This window comes from Bombus terrestris, unplaced genomic scaffold, assembly GCF_910591885.1.
Source record: "Bombus terrestris unplaced genomic scaffold, iyBomTerr1.2, whole genome shotgun sequence".
NCBI lineage: Eukaryota > Metazoa > Arthropoda > Insecta > Hymenoptera > Apidae > Bombus > Bombus terrestris.
Genome location: NW_025963555.1, coordinates 5,866,913 through 5,888,016, shown reverse-complemented (window position 1 = coordinate 5,888,016; position 21,104 = coordinate 5,866,913).

Here is a 21,104-nt window from a genome sequence, read left to right as displayed (position 1 = left end):
ACTATATGATGTATAACGTTATGTACTACTACGTTATAACGTATAACGTTATATTGTATCACTATGTGACGTTTGACGTTATGTACTACTACGTTGTAACGTATGACGTTATGTACTACTACGTTATAACGTATAACGTTATATTGTATCACTATAGGACGTATGACGTTATGTACTACTACGTTGTAACGTATAACGTTATGTACTACTACATTATAACGTATAACGTTATGTACTTCTACGTTATAACGTATAACGTTATATTGTATCACTATGTGACGTTTGACGTTATGTACTACTACGTTATAACGTATAACGTTATATACTACTACGTTATAACGTATAACGTTACATTGTATCACTATAGGACGTATGACGATATGTACTACTACGTTATAACGTATAACGTTATATACTACTACGTTATAACGTATAACGTTATGTACTACTACTTTATAACGTATAACGTCAAGTACTACTACGTTATAACTTATAACGTTATATTGTATCACTATGTGACGTTTGACGTTATGTGCTACTACGTTATAACGTATAACGTTATATACTACTACGTTATAACGTATAACGTTATATACTACTACGTTATAACGTATAACGTTACATTGTATCACTATAGGACGTATAACGTTATATACTACTACGTTATAACGTATAACGTTATGTACTACTACTTTATAACGTATAACGTTATGTACAACTACGTTATAAGGTATAACGTTATGTACTTCTACGTTATAACGTATAACGTTATATTGTATCACTATGTGACGTTTAACGTTATGTACTACTACGTTATAACGTATAACGTTATATACTACTACGTTATAACGTATAACGTTACATTGTATCACTATAGGACGTATAACGTTATATACTACTACGTTATAACGTATAACGTTATGTACTACTACGTTATAACGTATAACGTTAAATTGTATCACTATAGAACGTATGACGTTATGTACTACTACGTAGTAACGTATAACGTTAAGTACTATTACGTTATAACGTTTAAGGTTTTGTACTTCTACGTTAAAACGTTTAACGTTAAATTGTATCACTATAGAACGTATGACGTTATGTACTACTACGTAGTAACGTATAACGTTAAGTACTATTACGTTATAACGTTTAAGGTTTTGTACTTCTACGTTAAAACGTATAACGTTATATTGTATCACTATAGGACGTCTGACGTTATGTACTACTACTTTATAACGTATAACGTTATGTACTTCTACGTTATATCGTATAACGTTATATTGTATCACTATGTGACGTTTGACGTTATGTACTACTACGTTATAACGTATAACGTTATATACTACTACGTTATAACGTATAACGTTATATACTACTACGTTATAACGTATAACGTTATATACTACTACGTTATAACGAATATCGTTACATTGTATCACTATATGACGTGTAACGTTATGTACTACTACGTTATAACGTATAACGTTATATTGTATCACTAAGTGACGTTTGACGTTATGTACTACTACGTTGTAACGTATGACGTTATGTACTATTACGTTATAACGTATAACGTTATATACTACTACGTTATAACGTATAACGTTACATTGTATCACTATAGGACGTATGAGGTTATGTACTACTACGTTGTAACGTATGACGTTATGAACTATTACGTTATAACGTATAACGTTATATACTACTACGTTATAACGTATAACGTTACATTGTATCACTATAGGACGTATGACGTTATGTACTACTACGTTGTAACGTATAACGTTATGTACTACTACGTTATAACGTATAACGTTATATACTACTACGTTATAACGTATAACATTATATTGTATCACTATAGGACGTATGACGTTATGTACTACTACGTGGTAACGTATAACGTTACGTACTACTACGTTATAACGTGTAACGTTTTGTACTTCTACGTTATAACGTATAACGTTATCTTGTATCACTATAGGGCGTATGACGTTATGTACTATTACGTTGTAACGTATAACCTTATGTACTACTACGTTATAACGTATAACGTTTTGTACTTCTACGTTATAACGTATAACGTTATATTGTATCACTATGTGACGTTTGACGTTATGTACTACTACGTTATAACGTATAACGTTATATACTACTACGTTATAACGTACAAAGTTACATTGTATCACTATAGGACGTATGACGTTATATACTACTACGTTGTAACGTATAACGTTATGTACTACTACCTTATAACGTATAACGTTTTGTACTTCTACGTTATAACGTATAACGTTATATTGTATCACTATGTGACGTTTGACGTTATGTACTACTACGTTATAACGTATAACGTTATATACTACTACGTTATAACGTACAAAGTTACATTGTATCACTATAGGACGTATGACGTTATGTACTACTACGTTGTAACGTATGACGTTATGTACCATTACGTTATAACGTATAACGTTATATACTACTACGTTATAACGTATAACGTTACATTGTATCACTATAGGACGTATGACGTTATGTACTACTACGTTATAACGTATAACGTTATATTGTATCACTAAGTGACGTTTGACGTTATGTACTACTACGTTGTAACGTATGACGTTATGTACTATTACGTTATAACGTATAACGTTATATACTACTACGTTATAACGTATAACGTTACATTGTATCACTATAGGACGTATGACGTTATGTACTACTACGTTGTAACGTATAACGTTATGTACTACTACGTTATAACGTATAACGTTATATACTACTACGTTATAACGTATAACATTATATTGTATCACTATAGGACGTATGACGTTATGTACTACTACGTGGTAACGTATAACGTTACGTACTACTACGTTATAACGTATAACGTTTTGTACTTCTACGTTATAACGTATAACGTTATCTTGTATCACTATAGGACGTATGACGTTATGTACTATTACGTTGTAACGTATAACGTTATATACTACTACGTTATAACGTATAACGTTATGTACTACTACGTTATAACGTATAACGTTAAATTGTATCACTATAGAACGTATGACGTTATGTACTACTACGTAGTAACGTATAACGTTAAGTACTATTACGTTATAACGTTTAAGGTTTTGTACTTCTACGTTAAAACGTTTAACGTTAAATTGTATCACTATAGAACGTATGACGTTATGTACTACTACGTAGTAACGTATAACGTTAAGTACTATTACGTTATAACGTTTAAGGTTTTGTACTTCTACGTTAAAACGTATAACGTTATATTGTATCACTATAGGACGTCTGACGTTATGTACTACTACTTTATAACGTATAACGTTATGTACTTCTACGTTATATCGTATAACGTTATATTGTATCACTATGTGACGTTTGACGTTATGTACTACTACGTTATAACGTATAACGTTATATACTACTACGTTATAACGTATAACGTTATATACTACTACGTTATAACGTATAACGTTATATACTACTACGTTATAACGAATATCGTTACATTGTATCACTATATGACGTGTAACGTTATGTACTACTACGTTATAACGTATAACGTTATATTGTATCACTAAGTGACGTTTGACGTTATGTACTACTACGTTGTAACGTATGACGTTATGTACTATTACGTTATAACGTATAACGTTATATACTACTACGTTATAACGTATAACGTTACATTGTATCACTATAGGACGTATGAGGTTATGTACTACTACGTTGTAACGTATGACGTTATGAACTATTACGTTATAACGTATAACGTTATATACTACTACGTTATAACGTATAACGTTACATTGTATCACTATAGGACGTATGACGTTATGTACTACTACGTTGTAACGTATAACGTTATGTACTACTACGTTATAACGTATAACGTTATATACTACTACGTTATAACGTATAACATTATATTGTATCACTATAGGACGTATGACGTTATGTACTACTACGTGGTAACGTATAACGTTACGTACTACTACGTTATAACGTGTAACGTTTTGTACTTCTACGTTATAACGTATAACGTTATCTTGTATCACTATAGGGCGTATGACGTTATGTACTATTACGTTGTAACGTATAACCTTATGTACTACTACGTTATAACGTATAACGTTTTGTACTTCTACGTTATAACGTATAACGTTATATTGTATCACTATGTGACGTTTGACGTTATGTACTACTACGTTATAACGTATAACGTTATATACTACTACGTTATAACGTACAAAGTTACATTGTATCACTATAGGACGTATGACGTTATATACTACTACGTTGTAACGTATAACGTTATGTACTACTACCTTATAACGTATAACGTTTTGTACTTCTACGTTATAACGTATAACGTTATATTGTATCACTATGTGACGTTTGACGTTATGTACTACTACGTTATAACGTATAACGTTATATACTACTACGTTATAACGTACAAAGTTACATTGTATCACTATAGGACGTATGACGTTATGTACTACTACGTTGTAACGTATGACGTTATGTACCATTACGTTATAACGTATAACGTTATATACTACTACGTTATAACGTATAACGTTACATTGTATCACTATAGGACGTATGACGTTATGTACTACTACGTTATAACGTATAACGTTATATTGTATCACTAAGTGACGTTTGACGTTATGTACTACTACGTTGTAACGTATGACGTTATGTACTATTACGTTATAACGTATAACGTTATATACTACTACGTTATAACGTATAACGTTACATTGTATCACTATAGGACGTATGACGTTATGTACTACTACGTTGTAACGTATAACGTTATGTACTACTACGTTATAACGTATAACGTTATATACTACTACGTTATAACGTATAACATTATATTGTATCACTATAGGACGTATGACGTTATGTACTACTACGTGGTAACGTATAACGTTACGTACTACTACGTTATAACGTATAACGTTTTGTACTTCTACGTTATAACGTATAACGTTATCTTGTATCACTATAGGACGTATGACGTTATGTACTATTACGTTGTAACGTATAACGTTATGTACTACTACGTTATAACGTATAACGTTTTGTACTTCTACGTTATAACGTATAACGTTATATTGTATCACTATGTGACGTTTGACGTTATGTACTACTACGTTATAACGTATAACGTTATATACTACTACGTTATAACGTATAAAGTTACATTGTATCACTATAGGACGTATGACGTTATGTACTACTACGTTATAACGTATAACGTTATATTGTATCACTAAGTGACGTTTGACGTTATGTACTACTACGTTGTAACGTATGACGTTATGTACTATTACGTTATAACGTATAACGTTATATACTACTACGTTATAACGTATAACGTTACATTGTATCACTATAGGACGAATGACGTTATGTACTGCTACGTTATAACGTACAAAGTTACATTGTATCCCTATAGGACGTATGACGTTATGTACTACTACGTTGTAACGTATAACGTTATGTACTACTACTTTATAACGTATAACGTTATGTACTTCTACGTTATAACGTATAACGTTATATTGTATCACTATGTGACGTTTGACGTTATGTAGTACTACGTTATAACGTATAACGTTATATTGTACTACTATATGACGTGTAACGTTATGTACTACTACGTTATAACGTATAACGTTATATTGTATCACTAAGTGACGTTTGACGTTATGTACTACTACGTTGTAACGTATGACGTTATGTACTACTACGTTATAACGTATAACGTTATATACTACTACGTTATAACGTATAACATTATATTGTATCACTATAGGACGTATGACGTTATGTACTACTACGTGGTAACGTATAACGTTACGTACTACTACGTTATAACGTATAACGTTTTGTACTTCTACGTTATAACGTATAACGTTATCTTGTATCACTATAGGGCGTATGACGTTATGTACTATTACGTTGTAACGTATAACCTTATGTACTACTACGTTATAACGTATAACGTTTTGTATTTCTACGTTATAACGTATAACGTTATATTGTATCACTATGTGACGTTTGACGTTATGTACTACTACGTTATAACGTATAACGTTATATACTACTACGTTATAACGTACAAAGTTACATTGTATCACTATAGGACGTATGACGTTATGTACTACTACGTTGTAACGTATAACGTTATGTACTACTACCTTATAACGTATAACGTTATGTACTTCTACGTTATAACGTATAACGTTATATTGTATCACTATGTGACGTTTGACGTTATGTACTACTACGTTATAACGTATAACGTTATATACTACTACGTTATAACGTATAAAGTTACATTGTATCACTATAGGACGTATGACGTTATGTACTACTACGTTATAACGTATAACGTTATATTGAATCACTAAGTGACGTTTGACGTTATGTACTACTACGTTGTAACGTATGACGTTATGTACTATTACGTTATAACGTATAACGTTATATACTACTACGTTATAACGTATAACGTTACATTGTATCACTATAGGACGTATGACGTTATGTACTACTACGTTGTAACGTATAACGTTATGTACTACTACGTTATAACGTATAACGTTATATACTACTACGTTATAACGTATAACATTATATTGTATCACTATAGGACGTATGACGTTATGTACTACTACGTGGTAACGTATAACGTTACGTACTACTACGTTATAACGTATAACGTTTTGTACTTCTACGTTATAACGTATAACGTTATCTTGTATCACTATAGGACGTATGACGTTATGTACTACTACGTTGTATCGTATGACGTTATATACTACTACGTTATAACGTATAAAGTTACATTGTATCACTATAGGACGTATGACGTTATGTACAACTACGTTATAACGTATAACGTTATATTGTATCACTAAGTGACGTTTGACGTTATGTACTACTACGTTGTAACGTATGACGTTATGTACTACTACGTTATAACGTATAACGTTATATAGTACAACGTTATAACGTATAACGTTACATTGTATGACTATGTGACGTTTGACGTTATGTACTACTACGTTATATCGTATAACGTTATATACTACTATGTTACAACGTATAACGTTTTGTACTTCTACATTACAACCTATAACGTTACATTGTATCACTATAGGACGTATGACGTTATGTACTACTACGTAGTAACGTATAATGTTAAGTACTACTACGTTATAACGTATAACGTTTTGTACTTCTACGTTATAACGTATAACGTTATATTGTATCACTATAGGACGTATGACGTTATGTACTACTACGTTGTAACATATAACGTTATGTACTACTACGTTATAACGTATAACGTTTTGTACTTCTACGTTATAACGTATAACGTTATATTGTATCACTATGTGACGTTTGACGTTACGTACTATTACGTTATAACGTATAACGTTACATTGTACCACTATAGGATGTATGACGTTATGTACTACTACGTTATAACGTATAACGTTATATACTACTACGTTATAACGTATAACGTTATATTGTATCACTATGTGACGTTTGACGTTATGTACTACTACGTTGTAACGTATGACGTTATCTACTACTACGTTATAACGTATAACGTTATATTGTATCACTATAGGACGTATGACGTTATGTACTACTACGTTGTAACGTATAACGTTATGTACTACTACATTATAACGTATAACGTTATGTACTTCTACGTTATAACGTATAACGTTATATTGTATCACTATGTGACGTTTGACGTTATGTACTACTACGTTATAACGTATAACGTTATATACTACTACGTTATAACGTATAACGTTACATTGTATCACTATAGGACGTATGACGATATGTACTACTACGTTATAACGTATAACGTTATATACTACTACGTTATAACGTATAACGTTATGTACTACTACTTTATAACGTATAACGTCAAGTACTACTACGTTATAACTTATAACGTTATATTGTATCACTATGTGACGTTTGACGTTATGTGCTACTACGTTATAACGTATAACGTTATATACTACTACGTTATAACGTATAACGTTATATACTACTACGTTATAACGTATAACGTTACATTGTATCACTATAGGACGTATAACGTTATATACTACTACGTTATAACGTATAACGTTATGTACTACTACTTTATAACGTATAACGTTATGTACTACTACGTTATAAGGTATAACGTTATGTACTTCTACGTTATAACGTATAACGTTATATTGTATCACTATGTGACGTTTAACGTTATGTACTACTACGTTATAACGTATAACGTTATATACTAATACGTTATAACGTATAACGTTACATTGTATCACTATAGGACGTATAACGTTATATACTACTACGTTATAACGTATAACGTTATGTACTACTACGTTATAACGTATAACGTTAAATTGTATCACTATAGAACGTATGACGTTATGTACTACTACGTAGTAACGTATAACGTTAAGTACTATTACGTTATAACGTTTAAGGTTTTGTACTTCTACGTTAAAACGTTTAACGTTAAATTGTATCACTATAGAACGTATGACGTTATGTACTACTACGTAGTAACGTATAACGTTAAGTACTATTACGTTATAACGTTTAAGGTTTTGTACTTCTACGTTAAAACGTATAACGTTATATTGTATCACTATAGGACGTCTGACGTTATGTACTACTACTTTATAACGTATAACGTTATGTACTTCTACGTTATATCGTATAACGTTATATTGTATCACTATGTGACGTTTGACGTTATGTACTACTACGTTATAACGTATAACGTTATATACTACTACGTTATAACGTATAACGTTATATACTACTACGTTATAACGTATAACGTTATATACTACTACGTTATAACGAATATCGTTACATTGTATCACTATATGACGTGTAACGTTATGTACTACTACGTTATAACGTATAACGTTATATTGTATCACTAAGTGACGTTTGACGTTATGTACTACTACGTTGTAACGTATGACGTTATGTACTATTACGTTATAACGTATAACGTTATATACTACTACGTTATAACGTATAACGTTACATTGTATCACTATAGGACGTATGAGGTTATGTACTACTACGTTGTAACGTATGACGTTATGAACTATTACGTTATAACGTATAACGTTATATACTACTACGTTATAACGTATAACGTTACATTGTATCACTATAGGACGTATGACGTTATGTACTACTACGTTGTAACGTATAACGTTATGTACTACTACGTTATAACGTATAACGTTATATACTACTACGTTATAACGTATAACATTATATTGTATCACTATAGGACGTATGACGTTATGTACTACTACGTGGTAACGTATAACGTTACGTACTACTACGTTATAACGTGTAACGTTTTGTACTTCTACGTTATAACGTATAACGTTATCTTGTATCACTATAGGGCGTATGACGTTATGTACTATTACGTTGTAACGTATAACCTTATGTACTACTACGTTATAACGTATAACGTTTTGTACTTCTACGTTATAACGTATAACGTTATATTGTATCACTATGTGACGTTTGACGTTATGTACTACTACGTTATAACGTATAACGTTATATACTACTACGTTATAACGTACAAAGTTACATTGTATCACTATAGGACGTATGACGTTATGTACTACTACGTTGTAACGTATAACGTTATATACTACTACCTTATAACGTATAACGTTATGTACTTCTACGTTATAACGTATAACGTTATATTGTATCACTATGTGACGTTTGACGTTATGTACTACTACGTTATAACGTATAACGTTATATACTACTACGTTATAACGTATAAAGTTACATTGTATCACTATAGGACGTATGACGTTATGTACTACTACGTTATAACGTATAACGTTATATTGTATCACTAAGTGACGTTTGACGTTATGTACTACTACGTTGTAACGTATGACGTTATGTACTATTACGTTATAACGTATAACGTTATATACTACTACGTTATAACGTATAACGTTACATTGTATCACTATAGGACGTATGACGTTATGTACTACTACGTTATAACGTATAACGTTATATTGTATCACTAAGTGACGTTTGACGTTATGTACTACTACGTTGTAACGTATGACGTTATGTACTATTACGTTATAACGTATAACGTTATATACTACTACGTTATAACGTATAACGTTACATTGTATCACTATAGGACGTATGACGTTATGTACTACTACGTTGTAACGTATAACGTTATGTACTACTACGTTATAACGTATAACGTTATATACTACTACGTTATAACGTATAACATTATATTGTATCACTATAGGACGTATGACGTTATGTACTACTACGTGGTAACGTATAACGTTACGTACTACTACGTTATAACGTATAACGTTTTGTACTTCTACGTTATAACGTATAACGTTATCTTGTATCACTATAGGACGTATGACGTTATGTACTATTACGTTGTAACGTATAACGTTATATACTACTACGTTATAACGTATAACGTTACATTGTATCACTATAGGACGTATGACGTTATGTACTACTACGTTATAACGTATAACGTTATATTGTATCACTAAGTGACGTTTGACGTTATGTACTACTACGTTGTAACGTATGACGTTATGTACTACTACGTTATAACGTATAACGTTTTGTACTTCTACGTTATAACGTATAACGTTATCTTGTATCACTATAGGACGTATGACGTTATGTACTATTACGTTGTAACGTATAACGTTATGTACTACTACGTTATAACGTATAACGTTTTGTACTTCTACGTTATAACGTATAACGTTATATTGTATCACTATAGGACGTATGACGTTATGTACTACTACGTTATAACGTATAACGTTATATACTACTACGTTATAACGTATAACGTTACATTGTATCACTATAGCACGAATGACGTTATGTACTACTACGATATAACGTATAACGTTATATACTACTACGTTATAACGTATAAAGTTACATTGTATCACCATAGGACGTATGACGTTATGTACTACTACGGTGTAACGTATAACGTTATGTACTACTACTTTATAACGTATAACGTTATGTACTTCTACGTTATAACGTATAACGTTATATTGTATCACTATGTGACGTTTGACGTTATGTAGTACTACGTTATAACGTATAAAGGTTATATTGTACTACTATATGATGTATAACGTTATGTACTACTACGTTATAACGTATAACGTTATATTGTATCACTATGTGACGTTTGACGTTATGTACTACTACGTTGTAACGTATGACGTTATGTACTACTACGTTATAACGTATAACGTTATATTGTATCACTATAGGACGTATGACGTTATGTACTACTACGTTGTAACGTATAACGTTATGTACTACTACATTATAACGTATAACGTTATGTACTTCTACGTTATAACGTATAACGTTATATTGTATCACTATGTGACGTTTGACGTTATGTAGTACTACGTTATAACGTATAAAGGTTATATTGTACTACTTTATAACGTATAACGTCAAGTACTACTACGTTATAACTTATAACGTTATATTGTATCACTATGTGACCTTTGACGTTATGTGCTACTACGTTATAACGTGTAACGTTATATACTACTACGTTATAACGTATAACGTTATATACTACTACGTTATAACGTATAACGTTACATTGTATCACTATAGGACGTATAACGTTATATACTACTACGTTATAACGTATAACGTTATGTACTACTACTTTATAACGTATAACGTTATGTACTACTACGTTATAAGGTATAACGTTATGTACTTCTACGTTATAACGTATAACGTTATATTGTATCACTATGTGACGTTTAACGTTATGTACTACTACGTTATAACGTATAACGTTATATACTACTACGTTATAACGTATAACGTTACATTGTATCACTATAGGACGTATAACGTTATATACTACTACGTTATAACGTATAACGTTATGTACTACTACGTTATAACGTATAACGTTAAATTGTATCACTATAGAACGTATGACGTTATGTACTACTACGTAGTAACGTATAACGTTAAGTACTATTACGTTATAACGTTTAAGGTCTTGTACTTCTACGTTAAAACGTTTAACGTTAAATTGTATCACTATAGAACGTATGACGTTATGTACTACTACGTAGTAACGTATAACGTTAAGTACTATTACGTTATAACGTTTAAGGTTTTGTACTTCTACGTTAAAACATAACGTTATATTGTATCACTATAGGACGTCTGACGTTATGTACTACTACTTTATAACGTATAACGTTATGTACTTCTACGTTATATCGTATAACGTTATATTGTATCACTATGTGACGTTTGACGTTATGTACTACTACGTTATAACGTATAACGTTATATACTACTACGTTATAACGTATAACGTTATATACTACTACGTTATAACGTATAACGTTATATACTACTACGTTATAACGAATATCGTTACATTGTATCACTATATGACGTGTAACGTTATGTACTACTACGTTATAACGTATAACGTTATATTGTATCACTAAGTGACGTTTGACGTTATGTACTACTACGTTGTAACGTATGACGTTATGTACTATTACGTTATAACGTATAACGTTATATACTACTACGTTATAACGTATAACGTTACATTGTATCACTATAGGACGTATGAGGTTATGTACTACTACGTTGTAACGTATGACGTTATGAACTATTACGTTATAACGTATAACGTTATATACTACTACGTTATAACGTATAACGTTACATTGTATCACTATAGGACGTATGACGTTATGTACTACTACGTTGTAACGTATAACGTTATGTACTACTACGTTATAACGTATAACGTTATATACTACTACGTTATGACGTATAACATTATATTGTATCACTATAGGACGTATGACGTTATGTACTACTACGTGGTAACGTATAACGTTACGTACTACTACGTTATAACGTGTAACGTTTTGTACTTCTACGTTATAACGTATAACGTTATCTTGTATCACTATAGGGCGTATGACGTTATGTACTATTACGTTGTAACGTATAACCTTATGTACTACTACGTTATAACGTATAACGTTTTGTACTTCTACGTTATAACGTATAAAGTTATATTGTATCACTATGTGACGTTTGACGTTATGTACTACTACGTTATAACGTATAACGTTATATACTACTACGTTATAACGTACAAAGTTACATTGTATCACTATAGGACGTATGACGTTATGTACTACTACGTTGTAACGTATAACGTTATGTACTACTACCTTATAACGTATAACGTTATGTACTTCTACGTTATAACGTATAACGTTATATTGTATCACTATGTGACGTTTGACGTTATGTACTACTACGTTATAACGTATAACGTTATATACTACTACGTTATAACGTATAAAGTTACATTGTATCACTATAGGACGTATGACGTTATGTACTACTACGTTATAACGTATAACGTTATATTGTATCACTAAGTGACGTTTGACGTTATGTACTACTACGTTGTAACGTATGACGTTATGTACCATTACGTTATAACGTATAACGTTATATACTACTACGTTATAACGTATAACGTTACATTGTATCACTATAGGACGTATGACGTTATGTACTACTACGTTATAACGTATAACGTTATATTGTATCACTAAGTGACGTTTGACGTTATGTACTACTACGTTGTAACGTATGACGTTATGTACTATTACGTTATAACGTATAACGTTATATACTACTACGTTATAACGTATAACGTTACATTGTATCACTATAGGACGTATGACGTTATGTACTACTACGTTGTAACGTATAACGTTATGTACTACTACGTTATAACGTATAACGTTATATACTACTACGTTATAACGTATAACATTATATTGTATCACTATAGGACGTATGACGTTATGTACTACTACGTGGTAACGTATAACGTTACGTACTACTACGTTATAACGTATAACGTTTTGTACTTCTACGTTATAACGTATAACGTTATATTGTATCACTATAGGACGTATGAAGTTATGTACTATTACGTAGTAACGTATAACGTTATGTACTACTACGTTATAACGTATAACGTTTTGTCTTCCTACGTTATAACGTATAACGTTATATTGTATCACTATGTGACGTTTGACGTTATGTACTACTACGTTATAACGTATAACGTTATATACTACTACGTTATAACGTATAAAGTTACATTGTATCACTATAGGACGTATGACGTTATGTACTACTACGTTATAACGTATAACGTTATATTGTATCACTAAGTGACGTTTGACGTTATGTACTACTACGTTGTAACGTATGACGTTATGTACTATTACGTTATAACGTATAACGTTATATACTACTACGTTATAACGTATAACGTTACATTGTATCACTATAGGACGTATGACGTTATGTACTACTACGTTATAACGTATAACGTTATGTACTACTACGTTATAACGTATAACGTTATGTACTACTACGTTATAACGTATAACATTATATTGTATGACTATAGGACGTATGACGTTATGTACTACTACGTGGTAACGTATAACGTTACGTACTACTACGTTATAACGTATAACGTTTTGTACTTCTACGTTATAACGTATAACGTTATCTTGTATCACTATAGGACGTATGACGTTATGTACTATTACGTTGTAACGTATAACGTTATGTACTACTACGTTATAACGTATAACGTTTTGTACTTCTACGTTATAACGTATAACGTTATATTGTATCACTATAGGACGTATGACGTTATGTACTACTACGTTGTATCGTATGACGTTATATACTACTACGTTATAACGTATAAAGTTACATTGTATCACTATAGGACGTATGACGTTATGTACAACGACGTTATAACGTATAACGTTATATTGTATCACTAAGTGACGTTTGACGTTATGTACTACTACGTTGTAACGTATGACGTTATGTACTACTACGTTATAACGTATAACGTTATATAGTACAACGTTATAACGTATAACGTTACATTGTATGACTATGTGACGTTTGACGTTATGTACTACTACGTTATATCGTATAACGTTATATACTACTATGTTACAACGTATAACGTTTTGTACTTCTACATTACAACGTATAACGTTACATGGTATCACTATAGGACGTATGACGTTATGTACTACTACGTAGTAACGTATAATGTTAAGTACTACTACGTTATAACGTATAACGTTTTGTACTTCTACGTTATAACGTATAACGTTATATTGTATCACTATGTGACGTTTGACGTTATGTACTACTACGTTATAACGTATAACGTTATATACTACTACGTTATAACGTATAACGTTATATTGTATCACTATGTGACGTTTGACGTTATGTACTACTACGTTATAACGTATAACGTTATATACTACTACGTTATAACGTATAACGTTACATTGTATCACTATAGGACGAATGACGTTATGTACTACTACGTTATAACGTATAACGTTATATACTACTACGTTATAACGTATAAAGTTACATTGTATCACTATAGGACGTATGACGTTATGTACTACTACGCTGTAACGTATAACGTTATGTACTACTACTTTATAACGTATAACGTTATGTACTTCTACGTTATAACGTATAACGTTACATTGTATCACTATAGGACGAATGACGTTATGTACTACTACGTTATAACGTATAACGTTATATACTACTACGTTATAACGTATAACGTTATATTGTATCACTATGTGACGTTTGGCGTTATGTACTACTACGTTATAACGTATAACGTTATATACTACTACGTTATAACGTATAACGTTACATTGTATCACTATAGCACGAATGACGTTATGTACTACTACGTTATAACGTATAACGTTATATACTACTACGTTATAACGTATAAAGTTACATTGTATCACTATAGGACGTATGACGTTATGTACTACTACGCTGTAACGTATAACGTTATGTACTACTACTTTATAACGTATAACGTTATGTCCTTCTACGTTATAACGTATAACGTTATATTGTATCACTATGTGACGTTTGACGTTATGTAGTACTACGTTATAACGTATAACGTTATATTGTATCACTAAGTGACGTTTGACGTTATGTACTACTACGTTGTAACGTATGACGTTATGTACTATTACGTTATAACGTATAACGTTATATACTACTACGTTATAACGTATAACGTTACATTGTATCACTATAGGACGTATGACGTTATGTACTACTACGTTGTAACGTATAACGTTATGTACTACTACGTTATAACGTATAACGTTATATACTACTACGTTATAACGTATAACGTTACATTGTATCACTATAGGACGTATGACGTTATGTACTACTACGTTATAACGTATAACGTTATATTGTATCACTAAGTGACGTTTGACGTTATGTACTACTACGTTGTAACGTATGACGTTATGTACTATTACGTTATAACGTATAACGTTATATACTACTACGTTATAACGTATAACGTTACATTGTATCACTATAGGACGTATGACGTTATGTACTACTACGTTGTAACGTATAACGTTATGTACTACTACGTTATAACGTATAACGTTATATACTACTACGTTATAACGTATAACATTATATTGTATCACTATAGGACGTATGACGTTATGTACTACTACGTGGTAACGTATAACGTTACGTACTACTACGTTATAACGTATAACGTTTTGTACTTCTACGTTATAACGTATAACGTTATCTTGTATCACTATAGGACGTATGAAGTTATGTACTATTACGTAGTAACGTATAACGTTATGTACTACTACGTTATAACGTATAACGTTTTGTCTTCCTACGTTATAACGTATAACGTTATATTGTATCACTATGTGACGTTTGACGTTATGTACTACTACGTTATAACGTATAACGTTATATACTACTACGTTATAACGTATAACGTTACATTGTATCACTATAGGACGTATGACGTTATGTACTACTACGTTATAACGTATAACGTTATATTGTATCACTAAGTGACGTTTGACGTTATGTACTACTACGTTGTAACGTATGACGTTATGTACTATTACGTTATAACGTATAACGTTATATACTACTACGTTATAACGTATAACGTTACATTGTATCACTATAGGACGTATGACGTTATGTACTACTACGCTATAACGTATAACGTTATGCACTACTACGTTATAACGTATAACGTTATATACTACTACGTTATAACGTATAACATTATATTGTATGACTATAGGACGTATGACGTTATGTACTACTACGTGGTAACGTATAACGTTACGTACTACTACGTTATAACGTATAACGTTTTGTACTTCTACGTTATAACGTATAACGTTATCTTGTATCACTATAGGACGTATGACGTTATGTACTATTACGTTGTAACGTATAACGTTATGTACTACTACGTTATAACGTATAACGTTTTGTACTTCTACGTTATAACGTATAACGTTATATTGTATCACTATAGGACGTATGACGTTATGTACTACTACGTTGTATCGTATGACGTTATATACTACTACGTTATAACGTATAAAGTTACATTGTATCACTATAGGACGTATGACGTTATGTACAACGACGTTATAACGTATAACGTTATATTGTATCACTAAGTGACGTTTGACGTTATGTACTACTACGTTGTAACGTATGACGTTATGTACTACTACGTTATAACGTATAACGTTATATAGTACAACGTTATAACGTATAACGTTACATTGTATGACTATGTGACGTTTGACGTTATGTACTACTACGTTATATCGTATAACGTTATATACTACTATGTTACAACGTATAACGTTTTGTACTTCTACATTACAACGTATAACGTTACATGGTATCACTATAGGACGTATGACGTTATGTACTACTACGTAGTAACGTATAATGTTAAGTACTACTACGTTATAACGTATAACGTTTTGTACTTCTACGTTATAACGTATAACGTTATATTGTATCACTATGTGACGTTTGACGTTATGTACTACTACGTTATAACGTATAACGTTATATACTACTACGTTATAACGTATAACGTTATATTGTATCACTATGTGACGTTTGACGTTATGTACTACTACGTTATAACGTATAACGTTATATACTACTACGTTATAACGTATAACGTTACATTGTATCACTATAGGACGAATGACGTTATGTACTACTACGTTATAACGTATAACGTTATATACTACTACGTTATAACGTATAAAGTTACATTGTATCACTATAGGACGTATGACGTTATGTACTACTACGCTGTAACGTATAACGTTATGTACTACTACTTTATAACGTATAACGTTATGTACTTCTACGTTATAACGTATAACGTTACATTGTATCACTATAGGACGAATGACGTTATGTACTACTACGTTATAACGTATAACGTTATATACTACTACGTTATAACGTATAACGTTATATTGTATCACTATGTGACGTTTGGCGTTATGTACTACTACGTTATAACGTATAACGTTATATACTACTACGTTATAACGTATAACGTTACATTGTATCACTATAGCACGAATGACGTTATGTACTACTACGTTATAACGTATAACGTTATATACTACTACGTTATAACGTATAAAGTTACATTGTATCACTATAGGACGTATGACGTTATGTACTACTACGCTGTAACGTATAACGTTATGTACTACTACTTTATAACGTATAACGTTATGTCCTTCTACGTTATAACGTATAACGTTATATTGTATCACTATGTGACGTTTGACGTTATGTAGTACTACGTTATAACGTATAAAGGTTATATTGTACTACTATATGATGTATAACGTTATGTACTACTACGTTATAACGTATAACGTTATATTGTATCACTATGTGACGTTTGACGTTATGTACTACTACGTTGTAACGTATGACGTTATGTACTACTACGTTATAACGTATAACGTTATATTGTATCACTATAGGACGTATGACGTTATGTACTACTACGTTGTAACGTATAACGTTATGTACTACTACATTATAACGTATAACGTTATGTACTTCTACGTTATAACGTATAACGTTATATTGTATCACTATGTGACGTTTGACGTTATGTACTACTACGTTATAACGTATAACGTTATATACTACTACGTTATAACGTATAACGTTACATTGTATCACTATAGGACGTATGACGATATGTACTACTACGTTATAACGTATAACGTTATATACTACTACGTTATAACGTATAACGTTATGTACTACTACTTTATAACGTATAACGTCAAGTACTACTACGTTATAACTTATAACGTTATATTGTATCACTATGTGACGTTTGACGTTATGTGCTACTACGTTATAACGTATAACGTTATATACTACTACGTTATAACGTATAACGTTATATACTACTACGTTATAACGTATAACGTTACATTGTATCACTATAGGACGTATAACGTTATATACTACTACGTTATAACGTATAACGTTATGTACTACTACTTTATAACGTATAACGTTATGTACTACTACGTTATAAGGTATAACGTTATGTACTTCTACGTTATAACGTATAACGTTATATTGTATCACTATGTGACGTTTGACGTTATGTACTACTACGTTATAACGTATAACGTTATATACTACTACGTTATAACGTATAACGTTACATTGTATCACTATAGGACGTATAACGTTATATACTACTACGTTATAACGTATAACGTTATGTACTACTACGTTATAACGTATAACGTTAAATTGTATCACTATAGAACGTATGACGTTATGTACTACTACGTTATAACGTATAACGTTATATACTACTACGTTATAACGTATAACGTTATGCACTACTACTTTATAACGTATAACGTTATGTACTACTACGTTATAACGTATAACGTTATGTACTTCTACGTTATAACGTATAACGTTATATTGTATCACTATGTGACGTTTGACGTTATGTACTACTACGTTATAACGTATAACGTTATATACTACTACGTTATAACGTATAACGTTACATTGTATCACTATAGGACGTATAACGTTATATGCTACTACGTTATAACGTATAACGTTATGTACTACTACGTTATAACGTATAACGTTAAATTGTATCACTATAGATCGTATGACGTTATGTACTACTACGTAGTAACGTATAACGTTAAGTACTATTACGTTATAACGTTTAAGGTTTTGTACTTCTACGTTAAAACGCATAACGTTATATTGTATCACTATAGGACGTATGACGTTATGTACTACTACGTTGTAACGTATAACGTTATATACTACTACGTTATAACGTATAACGTTACATTGTATCACCATAGGACGTATGACGTTATGTACTACTACGTTATAACGTATAACGTTATATACTACAACGTTATAACGTATAAAGTTACATTGTATCACTATGGGACGTATGACATTATGTACTACTACGCTGTAACGTATAACGTTATGTACTACTACTTCATAACGTATAACGTTATGTACTTCTACGTTATAACGTATAACGTTATATTGTATCACTATGTGACGTTTGACGTTATGTAGTACTACGTTATAACGTATAACGTTATATTGTACTACTATATGACGTATAACGTTATGTACTACTACGTTATAACGTATAACGTTATATTGTATCACTATGTGACGTTTGACGTTATGTACTACTACGTTGTAACGTATAACGTTAAGTACTACTACGTTATAACGTATAACGTTATATTGTATCACTATAGGACGTATGACGTTATGTACTACTACGTTGTAACGTATAACGTTATGTACTACTACATTATAACGTATAACGTTATGTACTTCTACGTTATAACGTATAACGTTATATTGTATCACTATGTGACGTT